This window comes from Heterodontus francisci, chromosome 2 (assembly GCF_036365525.1).
Source record: "Heterodontus francisci isolate sHetFra1 chromosome 2, sHetFra1.hap1, whole genome shotgun sequence".
NCBI lineage: Eukaryota > Metazoa > Chordata > Chondrichthyes > Heterodontiformes > Heterodontidae > Heterodontus > Heterodontus francisci.
Window position 1 is genome coordinate 99347683 of NC_090372.1, and position 13820 is coordinate 99361502.

Genomic DNA, 13820 nt, shown 5'->3' on the forward strand with positions numbered 1-13820 from the left:
TTGGAGGAGCACAGGTATCTCACAGCATTGTAGGGATGGACGAGATTACAGAGATAGGGAGGGCGAAATCATGGAGGGATTTGAAAACAAGAATGAGAATTTTAAAATCGAAGCATTGCTCAACCAGTAGCCAGTGTAGGTTAGTAAGCAAATTGGTGAACAGAATACAGGCAGCAGAGTTTTTGGATGAGTTTAAGATTATGGAGGGGGTGAAGATTGGAGGCTGTCCAGGAATGGCCGTCCCACGTCAATATTCTGGCCAGATGCCGGACCTCCCGCGCCTTCGGATCTCCGTTCGGAGATCCGAGGTGTAACACTGGTGGTGGGGGGTGGGGAGGGGGGAGTGAAGGATTCAGGCCGGTGGTGGGGGAGCTGGGAAAACTGTTACTATTGGCTGTGGGGATAGTGGGTAGGAGTTGAGGGTCAAAATTTATGAAGTTCGGGTGGAAAAATTGGGAAAAAATCGTTTTTTGGAGCGAGAGGGCAATTTACATACTGATTACTCATTGGGGGCGGGCAGGAGAGGGGATTCAAAGTGCAATTAAAAGTTTAATTTTATTTTTGGACAGCAGGTCCTTTAAAAATTTAAATCTCACTGAAGGGCTTGAAGCCTTTAAAAATGGTGGTGATGCCAGACGCCGGACGCCATTGCCGGGACGGAGTGCCCGCCCCTCTACATCATCAGGGGTGCTCGTTCCGCCCCTTCCATGTTAATGAGCCACCGCGCAAAACATCATGGTGGCTCCATGGCGTACATCTCAAGCTTGCGCCGCGCTGTTCTTGAAGCTCACCGCCGAGCTTGAAAAATCCAGCCCAATGACTTTGGCCTTCCCAATAGTTATTTGGAGGAGATTTCTACACAACTAGTATTGGATGTCAAACAAGAAATGTAGCAAGTTAATAGACAGTGATGGGGTCAAGAGGGGACATGGGGAGGTAGAGCTGGGTGTCGTCAGCATACATGCAGAACATGATGTTGTGTTTTCAGATGATGTCGCGGAGGGGTAACATGTAGATGAGATATAGGAGTGGACCAAGGCTAGATCTTGGGGGTCTTCAGTGGAAATAATGTGGGAGCAGGAAGAGAGGCATTGTAGATGATTTTTTGGCTATGACTGGAGAGATAAGAATAGAACCAGATGAGTGCAGTCCCACAGCTGGACAAAGGAGGAGAGGCATTGGAGGAGGATGGTATAGTCAACCGTATCAAGAAGGATCAAGAAGGGCAAGAAAGGATATAGTTTACCATGGTCACAGTCACAAAGGATGTCAATTGTAACTTTGATTATGGCCATTTTAGTACTGTGGCAAGGTAGAAACCTGAATGAAGAGATTCTGGGAAAGAAGGGCAGAGATTTGGGAGGCAACAACATGGTCAAGGAGAGGAAAGCGAGCTTAGAGATGGGGTGGTAGTTTGCAAGGACAGATGGGGTCAGTCAAGAGTGAGCTTTTTGAGAGGGTGATGACTGCAGATTTAAAGGGAAGGGGGATGGTACCTGATGAGCGAGAACTGCTAACACGGGACCAGGAATTGAAGTTGGATGGGAATAGAATCGATGGACCTCCGAGACAAGATGAGCTTGGAGAGGGCATGAGGGAAGATAGCAGAGAAACTAGCGAAAACTGAGTTCTGGGCTCGGGTCCGGGGGAACCTTGGGGGAAGTTTGGCTCAGTAGACTAGGGTGAGTAAGGGAAGCAGCAGACACAGCTGAACATATGGTCTAATCTTAGTGAGAAAGAAGTTCACGAGCTTCTCATACTTGTTGTTGGAGGTGAGGGTAGAGGAAGCAGGGGTGGCCAGAGGTAGGGGAGTTTTATGGAGTTTATATGGATTGATAAGGCCAGCAGGCACTCACTGGTTAGTATGGGCTGTAAAATGTAGCAGAGGATACCCACTTTGGGAGGCTGCTGGTGCCCAGAAAGATGCCATCTTTGTCCCATCAACCCCATCTATGAAGAAAGCCGAAAAAACATGGCAATTTTATAAATCTTCAGGGGCTTTCGGCAAATCCAAGACCTGGAACCAGAGATGGGCCTGACATACATGCTTTCACTTGATGTACCTGAATGCTACTTTTTCCCCAAGCTGGACCCAAGGAAACTCCTGACCTGGAAAGCCTCTCCCTCTAGCCATTAACCCGCTTCGATGTGGGTGACATTGCTTTGGGCAGGTGGAGGCTTCACCCCAAACAAGGCCTAATGGAAACTATCGGCAAACTCCAGAATCCAGCAAGTTCGGGTCCTGGTTTAATTTCTGGCCTTTCTACTGGACTCCCACAGAACTTATGGTCAGAGCATATCAAAAGGGCTGTAGAGTTTTGGGGTACAATGGAGTTACAATGTAGCACATACAAGAACGCTTGCGTAAATGAGTACCCACACAACATTGTGATTACACTTTATCTATTACCCAAATGCAGCTTCATTATTTTGTGGATGGCTGCTGTGATGACACATAATTAATTGAAGCAAATTTACTGCGAGAGCTGGCAGATTTCTGCAAGGAGTAATCAGCATGTCTTGAATATGTTAAGCAAATAGTACACCATATGTGTATAAAATGACACCCAGACACATAAAAATAACCCAATCCTCCGAAGATACCCTTATTGTTGTCCTGGTCCACGTAGGTACCAATGACATACGTAGGACTAGGAAAGAGGTTCTGCTGAGGGACTATGAGCAGCTTGGGGCCAAATTAAAAAGCAGAACCACAAAGGTAATAATCTTCGGATTACTACCTGAGCCACATGCAAATTGGCATAGGGTAAATAAGATTAGAGGTAAATGTGTGGCTCAAAGATTGGTGTGGGAGAAATGGGTTCCGATTCATGGGACACTGGAACCAGTACTGGGGAACGAGAGAGCTGTTCCTATGGGATGGGCTTCACTTGAACCAAGCTGGGACCACTGTCCTGGCGAATCGTATAACTAGGGTTGTAGTTAAGGCTTTAAACTAAATAGTAGGGGGGAGGGTTCAATTGAAAGGAAGTTTAAAAAGTTGAAAAGCAACGAGAGAGCAGAGGTGCAGGATAGTGAAGGAACATACATTAATCAGAGAATGACAGGAAGGGACAGAGAATACAAGCATAAGATACAGCAGAAATTAGAACCAGAGTAGGTAAAAATGGTAAAACGTCAAAGCTTAAGGCTCTTTATCTGAATGCAAGCATTTGTAACAAGATAGATAAGCTGACGGCACAGATAGAAATAAATGAATATGATTTGATAGCTATCACTGAAACGTGGTTGCAGGATAACCAGGACTGGAATCTTAATGTTCAAGGATATTCGACGTTCCGGAAGAATAGGCAGAAAGGAAAAGGAGGTAGTGTAGGGAAAGGAAGGGATCAGTGCAGTTGTGAGTATTGATATAGGTGTAATAGATCGTGATGTAGAATCAGTTTGGGTGGAAATAAGGAATAACAAGGGAAAGAAATCACGGGTAGGAGTGGTCTATAGGCCGCTGAAGAGTAGCCTCTCTGTAGGACAAGATATTAATCAGGAAATAATGGAGGCATGTAAGAAGGGCACTGAAATTATCATGGGTGATTTTAATCTGCATATAGACTGGACAAATCAAACTGGCAAGGGTAGCATGGAAGACGAATTTGTAGAGTGCCTCAGGGATTGTTTCTTAGAGCAATACGTTGCTCGAATACGTACCAGGGGACAAGCTATTTTAGATTTGGTATTGTGTAGTGAGGTAGGATTAATAAGAGATCTTGTAGTTAAGGATCCTTTAGGGGGAAGCGATCATAAAATGGTAGAATTTCAAATTCAGTTTGAGGGTGAGCAACTCGGGTCTCAAACCAGTGTTTTCAACTTAAACAAGGGCAATTACAGAGGTATGAAGAAAGAGTTGTCTAAAGCAGGCTGAGAAGATAGACTACAGGGGAAGTCAGTAGATGAGCAGTGGCAGACTTTTAAGCAGATATTTCATAACACTCAGCAAACATTGATTCCAGTCAGAAGGAAGGACTTGAAGAGAATGATGAACCACCTATGGATAACAAAGGAGGTTAAGGAGAGTATCAAATCAAAAACAAAGGTGTACAATGCAGCGAAAACAAGCGGTAGGCCAGAGGATTGAGATTTTTTTAGAAACCAGCAGCGGATGACTAAAAAACTAATAAAGAGGGGAAAAATTGATTATGAGAGTAAATTGGCAAGAAATATAAAAATAAACAGGAAGAGCTTCGATGGGTATATTAAAAGGAGGAGATTAGCTAAAGTAAGTGAGAGTAGAGGACGAGACTGGGGAATTAATAACAGGGAACAGGGAAATAGCAGATAATTTAAACCAACATTTTGCATCAGTCTTCACGGTGGAGGACACTAAAAACATCCCAACAATAATAGATGAGCAAGGTGTAAATGGGAGGGAGGAACTTGTAACAATCTCTATCACAAGAGAAAAGGTGCAGGACAAACTGATGGGACGAAAGGCAGACAAGTCGTCAGGACCTGATGGCCTGCATCCAAGGGTTTTAAAAGAAGTGGCTGCAGAGATAGTGGAGGCATTGGTCATAATATACCAAAACTCATTGGATTCCGGTAGGGTACAAACGGATTGGAAAACCACTAATGTGACACCCCTATTCAAGAAAGGAGGGAGACAGAACGCAGGAAACTACAGATCAGTTAGCTTAACATAAGTCATTGGGAAAATGCTAGAGTCCATTATTAAGGAAGAAATAGCAGAACATTTAGAAATACATAATGCAATCAAACAGAGACAACATGGTTTTATGAAAGGGAAATCATGTTTGATAAATTTGTTTGAGTTCTTTGAGGATATAACAAGCAGAGTGGATAAAGGGGAACTGGTAGATGTAGTGTAATTGGATTTTCAGAAAGCATTCGATAAGGTGCCACATAAAAGGTTATTGCACAAAATAAGAGCTCAGGATATTGGGGGTAATGTATTGGCATGGATTGAGGACTGGCTAACACACAGAAGACAGAGAGTTGGGATCAATGGGTCTTTTTCAGGTTGGAAAGCCGTAACTAATGGAATGCCACAAGGATCGGTCCTAGGGCCTCAACTATTTGCTATCTATATTCATGACTTAGAGGAAAGGACAGAGTGTAATGTATCCAAATTTGCTGACGATCCAAAAATAGGTGGGAAGGCATGTTGTGATGAAGACACAAAGAATCTGCAAAGGGATATAGATAGGTTAAGTGAGTGGGCAAAAACTTGGCAGATGGTGTTCAATGTGGGAAAGTGTGGGGTAATCCACTTTGGTAGGAAGAATAGAAAGGCAGATTATTATTTCAATGGAGAAAGACTACAAAATACTGCAGTACAGAGGGACCTGGGTATTCTTGCACATGAAACACAAAAGGTTAGCATGCAGGTGCAGCAAGTGATTAGGAAGGCAAATGGAATTTTGGCCTTTATTGCTAGAGGGTTAGAGTTTAGAAATAGCGAAGTCTTGTTACAACTGCACAGGGTGTTGGTGAGGCCACACCTGGAGTAAAGCATACAGTTTTGGTCCCCGTATTTAAAGAAGGATATACTAGCATTGGAGGCAGTTCAGAAAAGGTTCACCAGGCTGATTCCTGGGATGAAGGGGTTGACTTATCAAGAACGGCCGCACAGGTTAGGCCTTTATTCATTGGAGTTTAGAAGAATCAGAGGTGACCTTATAGAAACATATAAGATTTTAAGGGGGCTGGACAGGGTAAATGTTGAGAAGATGTTTCCACCAGTGGGGGAATCTCGAACTAGGGGACATCTTCTTCTTCTTCTTCTTCTTTGGCCTCCTTGTCTCGAGAGACAATGGGTAAGCGCATGGAGGTGGTCAGTGGTTTCTGGAGCAGCGCCTGGAGTGGCTATAAAGGCCAATATTAGAGAGACAGACTCTTCCACAGGTGCTGCAGAAAACATTGTTAGTCGGGGCTGTTACACAGTTGGCTCTCCCCTTGCGCTTCTGTCTTTTTTCCAGCCAACTGCTAAGTCTCTTCAACTCGCCACACTTTAGCCCCGCCTTTATGGCTGCCCGCCAGCTCTGGCGATCGCTGGCAACTGACTCCCACGACGTGTGATCAATGTCACACGACTTCATGTCGCGTTTGCAGACGTCTTTAAAGTGGAGACATGGACGGCCGGTGGGTCTGATACCAGTGGCGAACTCGCTGTACAATGTGTCTTTGGGGATCCTGCCATCTTCCATGCAGCTCACGTGGCCAAGCCATCTCAAGCGCCGCTGACTCAGTAGTGTGTATAAGCTGGGGATGTTGGCCGCCTCGAGGACTTTTGTGTTGGAGTTACGGTCCTGCCACCTGATGCCAAGGATTCTCCGGAGGCAGCGAAGATGGAATGAATTGAGACGTCGCTCTTGGCTGACATACGTTGTCCAGGCCTCGCTGCCATAGAGCAAGGTACTGAGGACACAGGCTATATACACTCGGACTTTTGTGTTCCGTGTCAGTGCGCCATTTTCCCACGCTCTCTTGGCCAGTCTGGACATAGCAGTGGAAGCTTTTCCCATGCGCTTGTTGATTTCTGCATCGAGAGACAGGTTACTGTTGATAGTTGAGCCGAGGTAGGTGAACTCTTGAACCACTTCCAGAGCGTGGTCGCCGATATTGATGGATGGAGCATTTCTGACGTTCTGTCCCATGATGTTCGTTTTCTTGAGGCTGATGGTTAGGCCAAATTCGTTGCAGGCAGCAGCAAACCTGTCGATGAGACTCTGCAGACACTCTTCAGTGTGAAATTAAAAACAAGAAATGCTGGAACCACTCAGCAGGTCTGGCAGCATCTGTGGAAAGAGAAGCAGAGTTAACGTTTCGGGTCAGCGACCCTTCATCGGAACTGACAAATATTAGAAAAGTCACAGGTTATAAGCAAGTGAGGTGGGGGTGGGGCAAGAGATAACAAAGGAGGTCTAGATTGGACCAGGCCACATAGCTGACCAAAAGGTCACAGAGCAAAGGCAAACAATATGTTAATGGTGTGTTGGAAGACAAAGCATTAGTACAGATTAGGTGTTAATACACTGAATATTCAACAGCAGCAAGTGCAAACCTGAAAAAAAACAGTGGGTAAGCAAACTGAACAAACTAAGATGAAATGAAATAAATGCAAAAAAAAAGATTGTAAAAAATGTAAAAAAGAATGTAAAAAAAAGGAAGAAAAAATAACTAAAAATGAAAGTAAAATGGGGGGCTGTCATGCTCTGAAATTATTGAACTCAATCTTCAGTCCTGCAGGCTGTTGTGTGCCTAATCGGTAAATGAGATGCTGTTCCTCGAGCTTGCGTTGATGTTCACTGGAACACTGCAGCAATCCCAGGACAGAGATGTGAGCATGAGAGCAAGGGGGAATGTTGAAATGGCAAGCAACCGGAAGCTCAGGGTCCTGCTTGCGGACTGAGCGGAGATGTTCCGCAAAGCGGTCACCCAGTCTGCGCTTGGTCTCCCCAATGTAGAGGAGACCACACTGTGAGCAGCGAATACAGTATACTACATTGAAAGAAGTACAAGTAAATCGCTGCTTCACCTGAAAGGAGTGTTTGGGGCCTGGGATAGTGAGGAGAGAGGAGGTAAATGGGCAGGTATTACACCTCCTGCGATTGCAGGGGAAGGTGCCCTGGGACGGGGACGAGGTGGTGGGGGTAATGGAGGAGTGGACCAGGGTGTCGCGGAAGGAACGATCCCTTCGGAATGCTGACAGGGGAAGGGAGGGGAAGATGCGACTGGCAGTGGCATCACGCTGGAGGTGGCGGATATGGCGGAGGATGATCCTTTGGATAAGGAGGCTGGTGGGGTGAAAAGTGAGGACAAGGGGAACCCTGTCACGGTTCTGGGAGGGAGGGGAAGAGGTGAGGGTAGAGGTGTGGGGAATGGGTCATACACGGTTGAGGGCCCTGTCAACCACAGTGGGGGGAAATCCTCGGTTGAGGAAAAAGGTCATATCAGAAGCACCATCATGGAAGGTAGCATCATCAGAGCAGATGCGTCGGAGACGGAAAAACTGGTCCTCCCACCGACCAGCAGACCCATTCACCCACCTCCAGCATTCTCGCTCTACCTGGACCCCTCCCCCTGGCCTCTTACCCGCTCTTGATCTCTTCATTGAAAACTGTCGGCGAGACATTGGTCGTCTCAATTTCTCTGCCCCCCTCACTCACTCTAACCTGTCCCCCTCTGAACTTGAGGCACTCCGTTCTCTCAGGTCTAACTCCGACATGGTCATCAAACCTGCAGACAAGGGTGGTGCTGTTGTCGTATGGCGTACCGACCTCTACCTTGCAGAAGCTCAACGCCAACTCACGGACACTTCTTCCTACCTCCCTCTGGACCATGACCCCACCCCCGAACATCAAGCCACCGTCCAAAGGACTGTCACTGACCTCATCTCCTCTGGAGATCTTCCCTCTACGGCTTCCAACCTCATAGTCTCACAACCCCGGACAGCCCGCTTCTACCTCCTTCCCAAAATCCACAAACGGGACTGTCCCGGCAGACCCATTGTGTCAGCCTGCTCCTGCTCCACTGAACTTATTTCTTCCTATCTAGGCTCTATCTTTTCTCCGCTGGTCCAGTCTCTTCCCACCTACATCCGTGAGTCTTCTGATGCCCTACGTCATTTTGACAATTTCCAGTTTCCTGGTCCCAACCGCCTCCTCTTCACTATGGACGTCCAATCGCTCTACACCTCCATCCCCCACCAGGGTGGTTTGAGGGCTCTCTGCTTCTTCCTGGAACAGAGGCCCAACCAGTCCCCATCCACCACCACCCTCCTCCGCCTGGCTGAACTAGTTCTCACACTGAACAACTTCTCCTTCAACTCCACGCACTTCCTTCAAGTAAAAGGTGTCGCTATGGGTACCCGCATGGGTCCTAGTTATGCCTGTCTTTTTGTGGGATATGTCGAGCATTCTTTGTTCCAGTCCTACTCAGGCCCCCTCCCCCAACTCTTTTTCCGGTACATTGATGACTGTATCGGTGCCGTTTCCTGCTCCTGCCCCGAACTGGAAAACTTTATCAACTTTGCTTCCAATTTCCACCCTTCTCTCACCTTTACATGGTCCATCTCTGACACTTCCCTTCCCTTCCTCGACTTCTCTGTCTCCATCTCTGGGGATAGGTTGTCTACTAATATCCATTATAAGCCCACCAACTCCCACAGCTACCTCGACTACACTTCTTCACACCCTACCTCCTGTAAGGACTCCATTCCATTCTCCCAGTTTCTCCGTCTCCGACGCATCTGCTCTGATGATGCTACCTTCCATGACGGTGCTTCTGATATGACCTCCTTTTTCCTCAACCGAGGACTTCCCCCCACTGTGGTTGACAGGGCCCTCAACCGTGTCCGACCCATTCCCCAGACCTCTACCCTCACCCCTTCCCCTCCCTCCCAGAACCGTGACAGGATTCCCCTTGTCCTCACTTTTCACCCCACCAGCCCCCATATCCAAAGGATCATCCTCTGCCATTTCCGCCACCTCCAGCGTGATGCCACTGCCAGTCGCATCTTCCCCTCCCTTCCCCTGTCAGCATTCCGAAGGGATTGTTCCCTCCGCGACACCCTGGTCCACTCCTCCATTACCCCCACCACCTCGTCCCCGTCTCAGAGCACCTTCCCCTGCAATCGCAGGAGGTGTAATACCTGCCCATTTACCTCCTCTCTCCTCACTATCCCAGGCCCCAAACACTCCTTTCAGGTGAAGCAGCGATTTACTTGTACTTCTTTCAATGTAGTATACTGTATTCGCTGCTCACAGTGTGGTCTCCTCTACATTGGGGAGACCAAGCGCAGACTGGGTGACCGCTTTGCGGAACATCTCCGCTCAGTCCGCAAGCAGGACCCTGAGCTTCCGGTTGCTTGCCATTTCAACACTCCCCCCTGCTCTCATGCTCACATCTCTGTCCTGGGATTGCTGCAGTGTTCCAGTGAACATCAACGCAAGCTCGAGGAACAGCATCTCATTTACCAATGAGGCACACTACAGCCTGCTGGACTGAACATTGAGTTCAATAATTTCAGAGCATGACAGCCTCCCATTTTACTTTCATTTATAGTTATTTTTTCTTCCTTTTTTTTGACATTCTTTTTTACATTTTTTACAATCTTTTTTTTTGCATTTATTTCATTTCATCTTAGTTTGTTCAGTTTGCTTACCCACTTTTTTTTCAGGTTTGCACTTGCTGCTGTTCAATATTCAGTGTATTAACACCTAATCTGTACTAATGCTTTGTCTTCCAACACACCATTAACATATTGTTTGCCTTTGCTCCGTGACCTTTTGGTCAGCTATGTGGCCTGGTCCAATCTCGACCTCCTTTGTTATCTCTTGCCCCACCCCCACCTCACTTGCTTATAACCTGTGACATTTTTAATATTTGTCAGTTCCGAAGAAGGGTCGCTGACCCGAAACGTTAACTCTGCTTCTCTTTCCACAGATGCTGCCAGACCTGCTGAGTGGTTCCAGCATTTCTTGTTTTTAGTTCAGATTTCCAGCATCTGCAGTATTTTGCTTTTACTCTTCAGTGTGAGATGTTAAAGCAGCATCGTCAGCAAAGAGGAGTTCCCTGATGAGGACTTTCCATCCTTTGGTCTTCACTCTTAGACGGGCAAGGTTGAACAACCTGCCATCTGATCTTGTGTGGAGGAAAATTCCTTCTTCTGAAGACTTGAACGCATGTGAGAGCAGCAGTGGGAAGAAAATCCCAAACAGTGTTGGTGCGAGAACACAGCCCTGTTTCACGCCACTCAGGATAGGAAAGGGGTCTGATGAGGTGCCGCTATGCTGAATTGTGCCTTTCATATTGTCATGGAATGAGGTGATGCTACTTAGTAGCTTTGGTGGACATCCGATCTTTTCTAGTAGTCTGAAGAGACCACGTCTGCTGACGAGGTCAAAGGCTTTGGTGAGATCAATGAAAGCAATGTAGAGGGGCATCTGTTGTTCGTGGCATTTCTCCTGTATCTGACAAAGGGAGAACAGCATGTCAATGGTCGATCTCTCTGCACGAAAGTCACACTGTGCCTCAGGGTAGACGCGCTCGGCCAGCTTCTGGAGCCTGTTTAAAGCGACTCGAGCAAAGACTTTCCCCACTATGCTGAACAGGGAGATTCCACGGTAGTTGTTGCAGTCACCGTGGTCACCTTTGTTTTTATAGAGGGTGATGATATTGGCATCGCGCATATCCTGAGGTACTGCTCCCTCGTCCCAGCACAGGCAAAGCAGTTCATGGAGTGCTGACAGTATAGCAGGCTTGGCACTCTTGATTATTTCAGGGGTAATGCCGCCCTTCCCAGGGGCTTTTCCACTGGCTAGAGAATCAATGGCATCACTGAGTTCCGATTTTGTTGGCTGTATGTCCAGCTCATCCATGACTGGTAGAGGCTGGGCTGCATTGAGAACGGTCTCAGTGACAACATTCTCCCTGGAGTACAGTTCTAGGTAGTGCTCAACCCAGCGGTCCATTTGCTTGCGTTGGTCAGTGATTGTGTCCCCTGATTTAGATTTGAGGGGGGCGATCTTCTTGATGGTTGGCCCAAGAGCTCTCTTAATGCCATCATACATTCCTCTGATGTTTCCGGTGTCTGAGGCCAGCTGAATATGACTGCATCGGTGTTGCCAGTAGTCATTTGCGCAGCGCCTGGCTGTTCTTTGTGCAGCGCTTCTGGCAGCTTTAAGTGCTATGGATGTTAATTCGCTGGGGACTTTCTTGTAGTTCAACAGTGCAATGCGCTTAGCAGCTATGACAGTTTCCAGCTCTTCAAAATGAGATTGAAACCAGTCTGCATTTCTCTTCACACTTTTGCCATAGGTGGTCAAAGCTGACTCATAGATGGCGTCTCTGATGTGGGCCCACTTGGTCTCAGCATCCCCTGTGGGAGTGTTTTGAAGGGCTTTTACAAGTAAATTTAGAAATTTTTGTAACAGCTGTGGATAAGAAATTCTGCTCGTGTTGATGCGCGGGTGGCCCTTCTGCTTGGAATGATGCAGCTTCTTTGGTTTGAGTCTAACCTTGCTGCACACCAGGAAGTGGTCGGTGTCGCAGTCCGCACTATGGAAGCTGCATGTGACTTGAACACTGTTTAAGGAGGCTCGTCTTGTGACGATGAGGTCCAGCTGGTGCCAATGACGTGATCGTGGGTGCCTCCAAGAAACCTGGTGACAGGGTTTATTGTGAAAGAACGAGTTGGTGATGCAGAGGTTATGATAGGTACACAACTCAAGCAGTCTCTGTCCATTCTCATTCATCCTTCCAACACCATAGCGCCCAAGGCAGGAGGGCCATGAGTCATGCCAACCCTGGCATTAAAGTACCCCAGCAGGAACAGATGTTCGGTATTGGGGATGCTACTGATGATATTATGGAATTCCTCGTAGAACTGGTCTTTAGCTTCAGGTGGGGAGCAGAGTGTTGGAGCACAGATGCTGAGTAGGTGTACTGGACCAGAGGCGGTGAGCAGTCGGATGGACAGTATGCTTTCCAAGCCATTTGAGGGAGGCTCTATCATTCTGAGCAAGGAGTTTCTGATGGCGAAGCCCACTCCATGCTGTCTTGGTTCTTAGGGGACATAGTTACAGAATAAGGGGGCACACATTTAAAACTGAGATGCAAAGGAATTTCTCTCTCAGAGGGTGGTGAATCTCTGGAATTCTCTGCCTCAGAGAGTTGTGGAGGCTAGGTCACTAAATGGATTTAAGGAGGAGGTAGATAGATTTTTGAATTCTTGGGGAGTCGAGGGTTAAGCGGAGCAGGCCCGAAAGAGCAGTTGAGGTCTGGGACAGATCAACCATGATCTTATTGAATGCGCAGCAAGCTTGAGGGGCTGAATGGCCTACTCCTCCTGTTTCTTATGTTCTTATGTCCTTATTTAATCTTTGGATTAATCAAATCATCACCGTCAGTCACTTGGTTGTGCTGGTCTATCTGAGCAAATTACAACAATGTAACTCACAACTGAGCTGTTAGAGCTAATCATTTTAAAACTGTTAGTATTATTTCAATATTCCTTGCTTTCTATATAAATGGGCATTTGGACATATATTAGTTTCCAATGAAAGCATCAACATTTACTCATGTGCACAAACCTTCCTCCCCATACACATTCATACTCCCATTGCTCTTCACTCCTTCCCACAAAGGAAAATGGTTGTGGTTGTTGGAGGTCAAACAGCTGAGCTCCAGGACATCACTGCAGGAGCTCCTCAGGGTACTGTCCTCGGCCCAATCGTCTTCAGCTGCTTCATCAATGACCTTCCTTCAGTCATAAGGTCAGAAGTGGGGATGTTCGTTAATGATTGCACAATGTTCAGCACCATTCGCGATTTCTCAGATACTGAAGCAGTCCGTCTCAATATGCAGCAAGACATAGAAACATTCAGGCTTTGGTTGATAAGTGGCAATTTACACTCATGCCACACAAGTGCCAGCCAGTGACTATTTCCAACAAGACAGAATCCAACCATCTCCCCTTGACATTCAATGGCATTGCAATTGCTGAATCCCCCACTATCAACATCCTGGGGGTAATCATTGACCAGAATCTGAACTGGACCAGCCATATAAATACAGTGGCTACAAGAGCAGGTCAGAGGTTGGGAATTCTGCAGTGAGTCCTAACCCCGCCCCCCTGCCCGACCCCCCAAAGCCTGTCCATCATCTATGAAGCACAAGTTAGGACTGTGATGGAATACACTGCATTGGATGAGTGAAACTCCAACATCTCTCAAGAAGCTCAGCACCATACAGGACCAAGCAGCCCACTTGATTGGCACCCCATCCAGCACTTTAAGAATTCCCTCCCTCTACCAGTGGTGCGCTGTAGCAGCAGTGTGTAC

General features: G+C 47.1%; 1 protein-coding gene across 20 annotated transcripts in view; it reads right to left on the minus strand.

Annotated features, from left to right (window-relative positions):
- The window catches only part of LOC137345926 (histone deacetylase 9-like), a 1063883-nt gene that overhangs the window by 693125 nt on the left and 356938 nt on the right, over nt 1-13820 (minus strand). The window lies entirely within an intron of this gene.